Source organism: Schistocerca piceifrons, chromosome 7, assembly GCF_021461385.2.
Source record: "Schistocerca piceifrons isolate TAMUIC-IGC-003096 chromosome 7, iqSchPice1.1, whole genome shotgun sequence".
Lineage (NCBI taxonomy): Eukaryota > Metazoa > Arthropoda > Insecta > Orthoptera > Acrididae > Schistocerca > Schistocerca piceifrons.
The window spans coordinates 331,335,174-331,348,703 of NC_060144.1; positions in this window are offsets into that span (position 1 = coordinate 331,335,174).

Genomic DNA, 13,530 nt, shown 5'->3' on the forward strand with positions numbered 1-13,530 from the left:
TCTATTTTCACACTAGCTTTCCTGTCAGCTGTGTTTTTTGTTTATTTACAACAGCTTTCGAAGATACTTATAGTATCATCTTCAAGTACTCACAGGTACAGAAATGAAGCTGACCTGCAAGCCAATTTTTAAAATGTGTGACTTATCCCGTCATTTCAATAAGTTTTGGGACTGGCTTAATTAAACGTAGAGAAACGTTAAGGCTCTGGTTTTAATGCTGTGTCCTAAATAGCCGCCCCCCCCCCCCACCCCCACACACACACACTTGATCACAACGCACACAAAGTTCATAAAAGCATGTGAAACTGCCAGAGAAGTCCTTCTTTGTGGTGTGGTACAACTCGTGCTTCACATTGGCTCGAATGTCGGTTATATCGTCAGAGCGATTTTCTGCAGTGTTTCGGTTTGTGGTAGGTTCGCACTGATAAGAACTGGTCTCGAAACTTGTGAAGTTGTTTCCAAAAATAATTGCAAGCATTTTGCATTTCAGTCGAGTCGCGGCAGGCGTCCGCCTGTTGCTTTTGCTCGGGGTCAAGGAGTGCGGGACAAGCAATGCACACACTTTTCCCTTCTTCAAAACATTCTGCCGAATGTCTTGAAGATTTGATTTCGAAACGCTGCTCGGTTTGGATTTGTGACACAATAACTTTGACACACTACAGGGTATGTACACTACTTAACACTGTGCCTGCTCACAACAGTCTGGTTGAATGCGCATCTGTTGTTTATAGTTGTTAGTTCAAACTGCCACCGAAGTTACTGCGCTGACGTCGCTTATACTCCAGGAAAAAAATCAAACTTGGAAACTCTTTAACGGACGACGTAATCGCGATTAAGACCAGTGATCCAGGAAGATAGGGTTTGTTTAATTTCAGTCTATGGTATTAAGTAATGTCGTCAGACTATAGATTTCGGTCGGTTATGACCCTCCTCAGATCTGATTAAAACAGACGAAACCTCGTAATTAAAGCAAAGCGGTATCTTCAGTCGATCTCATCCAAATTAATTTCGCATCTTTGAACAGATATAATAATATAGAGCCAAATAGTCAACAATACCAGGCCACTGTGTCCACTGCGCTACTGTTACATCAAACTTACTGCCGGACAGTAGCGCTCAAACTTTCTTTCGGTATATCCATGAACGGTAGAAGCGTTCACATAACGTTTCTCTCGGTACTGTGGCCTTATTGGCACTGTAATATTATATCTGTTCGATGACGCCAAGTTATTTTTTTCTATATCGATTGAAGATTCCACTTTCGCTTGATTATACTAGGATAATACAAGGCTTCGTCTTTTTTAATCAGATCTGAAGATCGTCATTATGTGCTGAAACTGATAGTCTGGTGACAATCTTTTATGATGGACTGGAATTAAAGAAAAAAATACTGCAAGTATTTCTTGTTGATGTACCACCGTATCCATTAATGTGCTAAATCTAAAACTGAAAACTAGCGCCTAAGTGCCGAAGACGAAGCCACAAAATGCATCGAAATCGATTGCAAATAAAGTAAATAGCAAACTGTGTGGAGAATTGAAGAGTGGGAACATCAAACGTTCTGAGTGCGAAACCTCATACTTGTAAGAGACTCAATTTATCTCTTTTTCCTCAAAACTTATTTGTATCCAAAAACCTGAGAAGATCTTCTGATACTATAAAATTATGCTGTTCACCTCATTACTGCAAAAAATGAGACAAATTAGAAAATGAATCATACATTAAGAACGTTGTAGGTGCCGTATTAAGGAACTAACTGGTTCTAAGAACCAACAAGAAAGTTCCTGATTCAGGTGCTGTTGATACTGAGGCTCCACGTTTCATTCACAATAATACAAGTGCACAAACACAGAAATAATCCTTTAATTATCAGAATTGTAGTTAGAAAAAAACCGTTGCTGATATCTTTTCGTTTTCTTACAGAAGAATGAAATTAAATTCAAGAAAACATTTACCACTGTTGACTTCAGTTTCTTACATAACTCCATTCTTGTGATCAGATGTTGCAACGTTTACAAGTGCCAAATCTGTTAACGAATACATGGCTTTTCATAACATTTTACAGTTTTTTTGTTTCTTCACTAATCAAACATTTATTACTATTTTTGAAACCCAAATTATCTCCTTGTATTACAAAGGTGTTTTATTGATACAAGCAAAACTTATATGCACCCCGTTTACCATACAAACTGTGCATCTGCTAAATGGCGGAGACGTTGACACATGGCACTACTTAGCAGATCTGTTAATGAATATTTGAAGCATTTTTTTCCATAATTTGACACTTGGAGCAAGTTTAGGGACGTGCAACAGAGTACCGAGAACATTGCAGCAATGAAACCGTGTTTTCTGGAAAAATGACACATGGAACGTTTTCCATTACCTCTCTTCAATCAGAAAGATAATGGCTTGTGAACTCCGAAACAAAATTATGTTTTAAGTTGAATTCCAAGCTTCTGCCCAGTGTCCTATTGTATGCAGAAGAAACGTACGGACTGAAAAATGACGATCCGTGGATCACATGGGGATGTTATAGTGTGCAGTCCCGTCGGTGTTGTTGGAGAGGATTGGGCAATCTGCTGGCAGCGGGCTTTACACTCTGCCGTTCTCTCTGTTCACATCAGTCCGCACAGTCACATGGCACATAATGTAGTTTGTGCTCTAACACCCCCGCGAATCCGTGGTTCTTGTTAGAGACGGATTGCTGCCTCCAACTGTACAAAGAAGCATCCTTGTCGATAAAGCTCCTCGGCATTCGCCGGAAGCGATTTAAGCGGAAAACCAGTATCAGAACTGGAGGTCGAAGGAAGGAAGATTGCAGTTTAACGTCCCGTAGATGCCAGTGACATTAGGGACGGAGCACACGCTCGGAACAGGGAAGAGTAAAGAATGAACTAGGCTGTGCTCGTGCTTTAAGTGATTTAGGGAAAACCACAGACAATCTAAATCTGTATGACGCGACGGGGATTGGAACAGTCGTCCTTCCGATTGCGACTCCATTGTTTTAACCGAATGGATTGCAATGAGCTGGATCCTTGAACTTCTGCAGTATAAACGCTACCTGCTCTCCATGAAGATGTGCCCCGATACAGACATTTTCTGGGTACTTCCTTAATAGTTTCGATCACTGTCCAGAACACAAGAGTTAAGGGCTGCATTTTGCTCTATTCCTTTTCCAGTATATGCTTAACGCTTTCCTTGATGTTTCATTATTGATTACGATGAAACTCCTTTAAGATACAATAAAATACGTAGCATACGCTCCTTTAACGATTAATCGTACAGTGTAAAAGTGATCGAAGAAATTGTTGGTTAATGTTCAACACGCGTCTCGCTTCGAGACACTTGGTGTACACTAGCTACTTAACATTAAAAGTGACTGAAGACATTGGACTGTTACAAGTAATATGAGCTTCAGTCAGTTTCTCTCGGTTCATTAAAACGGAAACTGATCACACTGTGATAGAACGTCAGGCTTCAGTATCACACACATTATCGTTACACAAGGCTCCATTGGAACATAGTAAATTACTTTCATATGTTGTCTATTCCTACGTTAACGGATGCTGTAGTGCTGTTGAATACGTATAACAGGCTTATTCAAGAACCTACCGTGTAGATGGACACGTTCATTGAGATGATGTTACACGTAGTAATATAACTTTGTTCTTGATGGCAACAGAGATATTCGGTTTTGTCGTCTAAAGCTGCAACCAAAGCAAATGACTCATTTACCGACAAAATGCCGTGCAGTTAACTCTACTTAAACGAAGCAGCGTCTGAAGCGAAGCGGACACCGCACTAGACTTCCACTACCGTGTCTGAATTTCGCGCCCTGCTCAAACAGACACAACATTTCGGACACGCTGTACGCAATGCTCTCAGTTTCTGAGCATATTTACTTTTATTTCATAAACTTCAATCCATTCATCAACCGTATAATACTTGGCGCCTGTTTCGTAATCTACGTAATTAGCGAATTATATTGTCAATAAATCGAAGTAACATCCAAGTTACACAACCAGTTTTCGCTCGTTCTCGGCAATGCTATTCCGCCTGTATTCTTGGCGACCCTTCGTGTGCCATGGTATTATTGTTTAAAAACAGGAATTTTTCATCGCATTTATGTTTACTGGTCTAAAACGCAGCGGTACATATAAAAGGATTTATACAAATTTCTGAAGTGTATTTTGCCATCGATGTTTCGGCCACAACTAGAAGGCTCTTCATCGGAAACAGTTTCACTTGTTACAATGTTATTGTTGATAACAAGCAAGAGAAATGAAGGGTGTTTTCCTAAGTCTGTCATATTGCTTCTGTGTCTCCTTACATATCGTTGCGATAGAGGTCGGACTGTTCTGTAACGTCAGAGGTGAAGACGGTGTTAGCATCTGAAACATAGTGGAGGTATGAAGATGTAAACAAAGGCTATCGACAATGATAGGAATAAGAATAGAACAGAATGTATCGTCTTGATCCCGTTTATTTTCTCAAGTATCACACACCTTTTCGCGTCTGAGCATATAGCAACAAAAGAATCGCATTTAAAAGGGCGTGAGATCGCGTCAAGTTTATGTGCACAAGCACATACCACAGACTAGTTTGTTTGAGTCTGACGCCAGCATACGCCAAAATTACAACGTAAATAAAAGCGATTATGATGGAAAATGTTATTTGTTAGTGTCATTCTAAAATTAAGTAATTTTTTGGGCATGTTTTCTGTTTCGGTATCACGGACACATGATCTCTGATGGTTCATTACACAGTAATAATGTGATTTATTCAGCGTGTTATCTCTATTATGTTTATGTTGGTGAAAATACCTTCTTAACTGTAAAGAAACCAGTAACATGCAATTACCAAATCGTTCAATACAAAACACAAAGAAGTGCAACAACCTTCAGACGAAGCATGTACACTGTGAAGAGGTTGGCGTCGTTGCGGGAACAGTTCAATATAGCAACGTTGTGAAAATCTTCCATTGAATTCAGTGAACCCACGCACCAGAGACGTATGGGTCAACCCCTCATCAGTAAATCTATCTATACCGGTGTGTATTAGGGTTAACGTAGAACTGTCAAACGATCGAAAGAGAGAGAGAGAGAGAGAAAGAGAGAGAGAGAGAAGCGGTCAGTACTGAATGTAAGCTTGAGGGCGAAGAGGAAATGACGTTCCTGTTGTGAGCAGCAATTTCTCTGAATGGACGAAACAAATTTGTTTCCAAACAAAAGTCACACAGTATACCGGCGACAGTTGCACTGTTATGCTGACGTTTTCAAAGCAATACCGATACAAAGATAAATTGGGGTGACAAATCGAATGAGCTACAACTAGTCTGTAGCTAGCCAGCGGAGGCCACAGGTTCCTTAGACAAAAATACTTAGCAATTACCCCTGAACAGTCTCCGAAATGTCGGTGTTCGGTGCATCCGGTAAAATATAACGCGACACAAACGAAGCCGATGTATCGTTTTGCTACACAGTTACCCCTCTCGTGCTCACACCATTGTCGGGACATTTTCGCAACATCTTGATAGTCCTGTCGACGGTGCACAGCCTCGTGGTTTCGAGTTGACGTAATCGCAGGAGCGGTCGTCTGTCTGAGACGCCGGGGGCGGCGCGCCGCTGCGACGCGGCGGTTCGCGCGACGCGGACTCACCTGTGCAGCTGCCGGCCGGAGAGAAAGGTCCAGGCGCTCGGGATGAGCGCACGTGAGGACGAGTCCGACTAACGAAACATGAATGCCGGCCCAAAATATGCAGTGAAAGTATTTATACGGAGACGCGTGGCCAGACAATGGGATGAGACGGCGGTGGTGCGTGTTGGAGGGGGGCGGGAGCGCGTCTGCCGTGGTGGGGCCGCGCCGCGCCAATGAGGCACAGCCTCCCGCGTCTCGAGTCTGCACGTCTCTGCCGGGGCACGGATGCGCGGCCGACCTCGGCAGGCAGAGGCTGCTGGCTCTGCCGGGGCGCGCTGGACCCTGGCACGGCCTCTTATCCTGAATCTGACGTGCGGGTCCTGCCGGGGGTGATATTGTAACGAAACACGAATTAAAAGCTTAAAACTCAGAATCACTTGTACAGCACTGTGACATTCAAACTAAACAACGGGTTGTATAAAATCCTCTAGAAATTCAGACCACGTCAAATTTAACTCGAGTCTTCGGAGAATATCGTCATTTCCTTAGTCCAGAGATGGCAGCCACCTTTCTCTTTTTCCTGGCTTTCATCCTGTGTCTTCACGAGGTCGGCATTTTAATTTGTGAATTTGACGGTGGTAGTGGTAGAGGGCTACACGCCAGGGTAGCCGAGCGCGCTAAAGTGTTGCTTCCTGGACTCAGGTAGGCGTGCCGGCCCCGGATCGAATCCGCCCGGCGGATTAACGACGAGGGCCGGTGTGCCGGCCAGCATGGATGTGGCTTTTAGGCGGTTTTCCGCATCCTGCTAGGTGAATACCGGGCTGGTCCCCACGTTCCGCCTCAGTTACACGCACTGCAGACACTTGAAACACGTCAGCACTATTTCACGATTTACACTAGACGCGGACAGTTGGGGTACACTGATTCCGTCCCTGGGGGGTACGGGGTGGCGGCATGAAGGACATCCGGCCATCCCTAACAATAACATTGCCAAATCCGTTGTAACCACGCCGAACCTGCTATCACTGCGGGACTATGGCGTAAGCGAAAGAAAGAAAGAAAGAAGGGGTAGAGGGTCACGGGATACCATTCCTATCATCAATCCGACCCCTCCCCCCCTTCACTCCCCACTCCTTGTCACTCCCTCCCTTCCTCCCTCCCTCCCAGGATGAAGGGCCCAGTATTCACCTAGTCGGGTGGGGCAAACCGCCTAAAAACCTCATCAGCCAGGCTGGACAGAAAATCGGCCCTCCTCGTCAGTCCGCCAGGCAGATTCGATCTGGGGCCGCGTTACCTAATCCCGAAATCAGCGTGCTAACACGCGTAGCTATCTGGGAGGCTTATCCATCGCAAAGCACTAGTGTGTTCACACAAGCCTTCCAAAAAATTTTCTCGCTGTTCAGACCGCGTCAAATTGGAATTAAAACACAAGCTCCGGAAGATTACCACCACTTCTTCGTCAGTAGATGCAGCCACCTCATAACGAAGAAGTTCGTGGAGTTGCAACTCCGATTTGACGCAGTGGGGCACTCAGAAGATTCTACATAAAAATGCTGCTGCGAAAAACTTTGAGGTCAAACTTTTGGTTTGAAGACAGGCTTACTTCTTTCAAACTCATCATTTAAGCCGATGATAGTTTGAGAATAGCGCGACTGTTTTCGTAAACATCATTTAACAAATAACTGCAACGAGCTACACTTTCTGAATGAAAGACTTATTTCACCATTACACGAAGAAGTTCGTGGAGTTGTAACTCCGCTTTGACGCAGTGCGGGACACAAAAGATTCTACATAAAAATGCTGCTGTGGAGGTCAAACCTTTGGTTTGAAGACAGGCTTACTTCTTTCAAACTCACCGTTTAAGCCGATGATAGTTTGTGAATAGCGCTGCTGTTTTTGTAAACATCATTTAACAAACAACTGCAACCAGCTGCACTTCCTGTATGAATGACTTATTTCGCCATAACTGTTTTGGGATCTGGGCCCTTCCTCAGATAGCAGCGATGATATCTCGTAAAAATTGCACAATATTATATCTTTTAGAAGATCAATAATACAGGGCTCTATGCTCTAATGTGCAAAGAAAAACTTTTGCTTAAGACAAAAATTTGAAATTCGTATAGGAAATCCTCTGTCCATCCAAATTTAGGATTACCGTGATTTACTTGAAACGCTCAAAGAAAATTCTCGGATTGTTCGTTCAAACAGGACACGACCGACTTCCATTCCATCCTTTCTCAATCCAAGCTTGTGCCCTGTCTCGGGCGAACTTGTCGTGCACTGGACGTTGAACCCCAGTCTTCCTTCTACTTTCCAAATCCTCCCGCCCCTCCACACACACGGAAACTTATCTTGCCATCACCCTTAGATTTAATCTGCCACTGATGCATGGTGTTGTTAATGATAGTACCAGTAACAATAAAATACAATAGTACAGCACTCTCCCCATTAAAGGGGTTTATGCGGATCTAAAAACTGCACGAAAAATCCAAAAACGTGGATAATAAAAAAAACACACATCCATTTTATCTGAAACTGCTATTCATTGTATTTACAAAGCATGCTACATGTCACATTTGACATTCCGCTACTTACATGTAACTCACCGGAAACAACGCTTTGAAAATTTTCAGTCCTTAGCTCCTAGGAAAGGGCTGTGTAAATAGATAGGAAAGAAATCGGCTGCGCTCATATTAAAAGGGCGAAGTCCCTGTAATTTCCCGAACATGAAAAGGAAACAACAGAAATATATTTAAGGGAGGCAAATATTGAGCTTCTTGTTAGTGTCTTTTACAAGTGACAGAATAAAATTTGGTAGTAGGCTATTTCGAAGGTTTCTTGTCAACAAGGTATGGTATCTCAGTTTCATTTTTACTCCTCTAGCATAGCAAGTATCATGTTTATGGGATATACTTTAAATATACCGTCCTCTATGCACTGTGGTGAGGCAACGATACATTTTTGCTCTTTGGATGTCTTCCTCCTCGCGGGGACAAAGGGCGACACCACAGAGAACAGTTTGAGTTCGTCAGCTCGTTGAATTGTACGCTTTTGTTTTGAGCTCCACCATATATAATTAACAGCCGTTACGAGAGGCCTATGCATTTGAATATTATTGTTGAGACGGATACTGAATTCAAACCTAACTAATACAGTATACGAATGCATCCTTGGAGCTGTGTTAACTCCCGTGCTTGGGGCAATGAGAAACCAAATAGCTAAAAACACTTTTTATTCCTCTAATTCTGTGTTTATTAACCAGTTTAGAATTTTGTGTGCCCAGATTAATCGACCATTGAGTGACGAAAGTAACCGACAGTTTTCTAATGTTCTACTATATCCTCTTCACCCATGCAAATAGGCGACACGGTAATTAATTGTTTATAAGTACAATAAGCGTGGGACTCGCGGCATTATATTGTCCAAGGCAGATAATATTTTTATGTACAGATAATTTTCAGTTGTTGTCAAGAGAAGGAGATCTATATAATAGTAAGTTTTTGCGTTAAGGGTGTTATGTGTCACTTACCCTGTTCAAAATACGTGTAGTTTAAGCTCTAAATCAATGAAAAAAGAAATGCAGAGGAATGGGTATAGATAGGCGTCCGCAATAGATCAAAAAGCTCAACACCTTAAACAAGTGATGATGATGGTGATATGGGTGAAACGTACTCGTATACGCTGCAGTTTTTGGACGACCAGTTCGAGATTGCCAACGCAAATGATGATGTAGAATATATGACACGAAAACTACAGGGAACAAAGTATCTTCCAGTAGGGGCGGAACTATCCAGCATCCAACTCGATACAGAGGAAACTGCAGCTTGCTCTAGTTACACATATCTAAGAGTGGAATTTGATACCACACGTAAAGGTGTTAAAGAAATTACAAAACGAATAACTCAGGCTAGATGTCTGATCTCTTGCTTAAACAAAATTCTTCCGGAGTAGTGAAACAAGAAAAAAAACGGAAATGCACTCCGTATCAGTCTCTAATGAAAATTTTCTTGTTATATGTGGCAGAGACATGGAGATTTACGGAGAATAAGAAGAGGAAGTTGAACCTCACCGAAGTAGATGTGTTCAGAAAGTCAGAGAAGAAAGGAAATACGCAACAAAGAGGTTCGATTACAAACGAATGTAGAAGGGTCTTTGAAACCTGACAACGAACGGAAACAATTATCGAACGGCCGATAAATTGTTCCCGATACATTGCTACGGGTGTAGGGTCCTTTAGTTTTAATGGGCTTTCAGTATCATGTTTATTTGCTATTGTGCTGGTAGGTCGGCTGCTGTTCTTCGTGGAGTGCTACCCTATTTGATTCGGGAGTTGGGCTGGTTTTGTCTAGTGTAGGCCTGAACTGGTTAGGAATTTCTACAGCAATGAAGAAGGCACTGAGTTAGATACAGGAATGAATACAATGGGTAAGATCTTTTCAATTGCTTACCATGCTCACTATTAAGCGAAGTCCACTACTGGTAGCAGAGTGGTCAACGCGACGAAATGTCGTACCTAACGGCCTGGGTTCGATTCCCGGCTGGGTCGGGGATTTTCTCCGTTCATGGACTGGGTGTTGTGTTGCGCTTATCATCAACATTTCATTCCCATCGACACGCAAGTCACCGAAGTGGCGTCAACTCGAAAGACTTGCACCAGGCGAACGGTCTACCCGACGGGACGCCCTAGCCACACGACACTTATTTTACTATTAAGCGAATGTACAGATTATTTCAGAAGTGTGTTCGTAGGTTCTATGCAGTTAACTTGCAATTAATATGCGTCCAGACTCACGACAATATGCCTCCGCGTGACAAAATGAAACTGCACTTCTTGTTAAATGAAAGCTGATTATAATGTGTTAGTGCAAAAGGCCGTAGTATTTCGCCATAAGTTTAAGAAACACAACAAATACATATAACAGACGATTTAGTCATCAATAATACATTCTTAGTCTATATTTACAACCTCCAACGCAGGGGTAACTTTTCGATTCCGCGACCTTTGAATCACGTGGCTTTGAGGCGAAGAACTCGTCGCGCCATTTTCGGGGCGCATTTCATCCGGAAAGGAAATTCCCTGAATGTTGTTCGATAGAGAGCGGAAAAGGTGAAAATATGAGGAGGTAAGATAAGGTGAAAAAGGTGGGTGCGGAATGACTTCCCAACCCACAGTGATTTTTGTCAGTCTAGCAGAATGCGGACAGGCATTATCGTGGAGCAGCATCACTTCACGCATCCTTCCTGGTCGTTGTTCTTGGACTAAGTCTGCAAGACGTCTCAGATGTTAAAAATAAACTTTAGCAGTGATGGATACACCTAGGGGAAGCAGTTCGTAGTACAAAGCACCATCGCTGTTCCACCAGATGCGTAACATTATCCTTCGTGGATGCGTGCAGGTCTTTGTGAACTGAAATGCTGCTTTGTTTGCGCTCAAGCATTCCTTCCTTTTCCTTACGTTAGCTTAAAGACACCATTTCTCGTCACCAGAAACGATACAGGATAGCAACGGTCGGTATTATTCAAGAGTCAATTGATGGAAAACAAGCGGAATTGTACTTTTGGCGCCGGTCGGTGTAGCCGAGCGGTTCTAGGCGCTTCAGTCTGGAACCGCGCGAACGCTACGGTCGCAGGTTCGAATCCTGCCTAGGGCATGGATGTGTTTGATGTCCTTAGGTTAGTTAGGTTTAAGTAGTTCTAAGTTCTAGGGGACTGATGACCCTTGATGTTAAGTCCGATAGTGCTCAGAGCCATTTGAACCATTTGTACTTATGGCCCTCCTCTGATTTTTGTAATTTTGTCTTAGAGTATGCGGCACCCAATATACGATTTTGTAACCTTTCCCATTGCATGCAAATGGCACACGATGGTGGAATGGCCACAGGTTATCACATTTGCCATTTGTCGAGGACATTGACGTGGATCATTGTGGATTAACGCGTTAAGAGTGGAACGTCACCAATGTCAAAAAGATCCTCCTAAAAACGCGAATACCATTTTCCTGCTGTGCTCTGTCCAGTAGTGTTATCCCCATACACATCGCAAATGTTTCTGACTGCCTCCGTTGCTGTAACCCCTCTATTGAACTGAAACAGAAGAATATGTCGGAAATGTGCTGATTTCCCCACTTGGTACTCCATTTTCTAACGTCCACAACTCCACTCACTATCTCCAACTGACAAAATGACAATATGTAAATGCAGACAGCATCAGTGAACTACAGATAAAAAATGACAGTCGATAAATAAACCCTTAGAAGCCGAAATATGAACATGCAAAACAAAAACACTACTAAGCTGATAGTAGAGAACTTTATCTTTTCCATCCGTCGTATTGTAGATTAAAACTTTTCATCTCTTCCTGAGCTGTCAATCATTCAGTGCCACGATAGAAGCAATGTGTATAAATATTGCGTGTGATATTCATAAAATTTTCTTTAAATTATTTGTGTCCTTTACTACATTTACTTAAACTAACTGCATGCTGACTCGCCGCCATATTGAGCACACATAGAAGCCGAATGAAGCGTAAATCCTATGAGATGGCACAACCAGTTAATTGAATCCGTTAAATTTTGCAATTGCAAAGTACGTACAAGGGTGGCCGTCACGAAATTTGACACCTCTAGGTCACATGCGCTCCATGTAGTTCGCGGACGCTAAACTCCTGTGATTCGCCCACCTGATAGTTTTGTTGACACACGTAAACTGTCAACAGTGCAGTAGGTCAGCGCCAACTGGATGTTCAGTCTTTCGGTGTGATATCGTGTGTTCATGTGTGGTTTCAGTCTCTTTTTGGAACGGTGCACTGATGTGTATTTGGTAGTGAGTGAAATGCAGGACCAAGGGTCTACTTGTAGTGCTACCAAAAATGGTTCAAATGGCTCTGAGCACTATGGGACTTAACTTCTGAGGTCATCAGTCCCCTAGAACTTAGAACTACTTAAACCTAACTAACCTAAGGACATCACACACATCCATGCCCGAGGCAGGATTCGAACCTGCGACCGTAGCGGTCACGCGGTTCCAAACTGAAGCGCTTAGAACCGCACGGCCACACAGGCCGGCGTAGTGCTACCACAGTTGGTGTGCATACAGGGCGAAAAGACCTTCGAAAACAACTAATATTGTCATACCGAACGTACTGAAGATCTTTTATGATGTTGTCGACAACGAAGAAACCAGGGATAGTATAAATTTTGCACAAGTTCATAAAAGTATTTCAGAATCGACTGTATTCCACCTTAACATCGCAGTAACATCGGCAGAATCTATAGACGTGAGCACGAATTTTGATTCTGCAAGAATGAGATGTAAATGAAATCGGAAATCTACGAAATTTGACGATTTCGAGAAGAAGTTAGCACGTAGAATTCTACATCGATACTACAACAGCGTAGAACATTCGACGGCTTGAAAAATACGGAGTGATCTCCATGAGAAAAATTAATTATTCTTGCTCAGAGACGGCCATTCTTTGTCTTCTCTGCTCACTGGTTGTTGATTCAGAAAGTGTAATGACGGACAAAAATTTTTGATGGAAAGCAGAGACATTGCAGCAGCAAGAACGAAGTTTCTAGTACAATGCATTTACTGCATGCTGAGAACAATATTCGTGTATCACCCTTCAATGAAACTTGGGCTTCACAAAACCAAACGCAAAAATATATTTTTCTCTACTTAAGAGGAATTATTGGCCTGAAAGTGCCTACAGTTACGTCTGTGCAGCGTGTATCGGTGATCTGGGTGACGGGTACAGTGACAAAATGTCCCTAATAGCTGCAAATAAAACTTTTTTCGAGAGGTAAGGAATATTCTGGGTCGTATTAAGTCGGGCCGTTGGAACTAAACTCCTGGTGGTGGCACATATGTACTCGAGCGCTGTCGCTTACGGAGT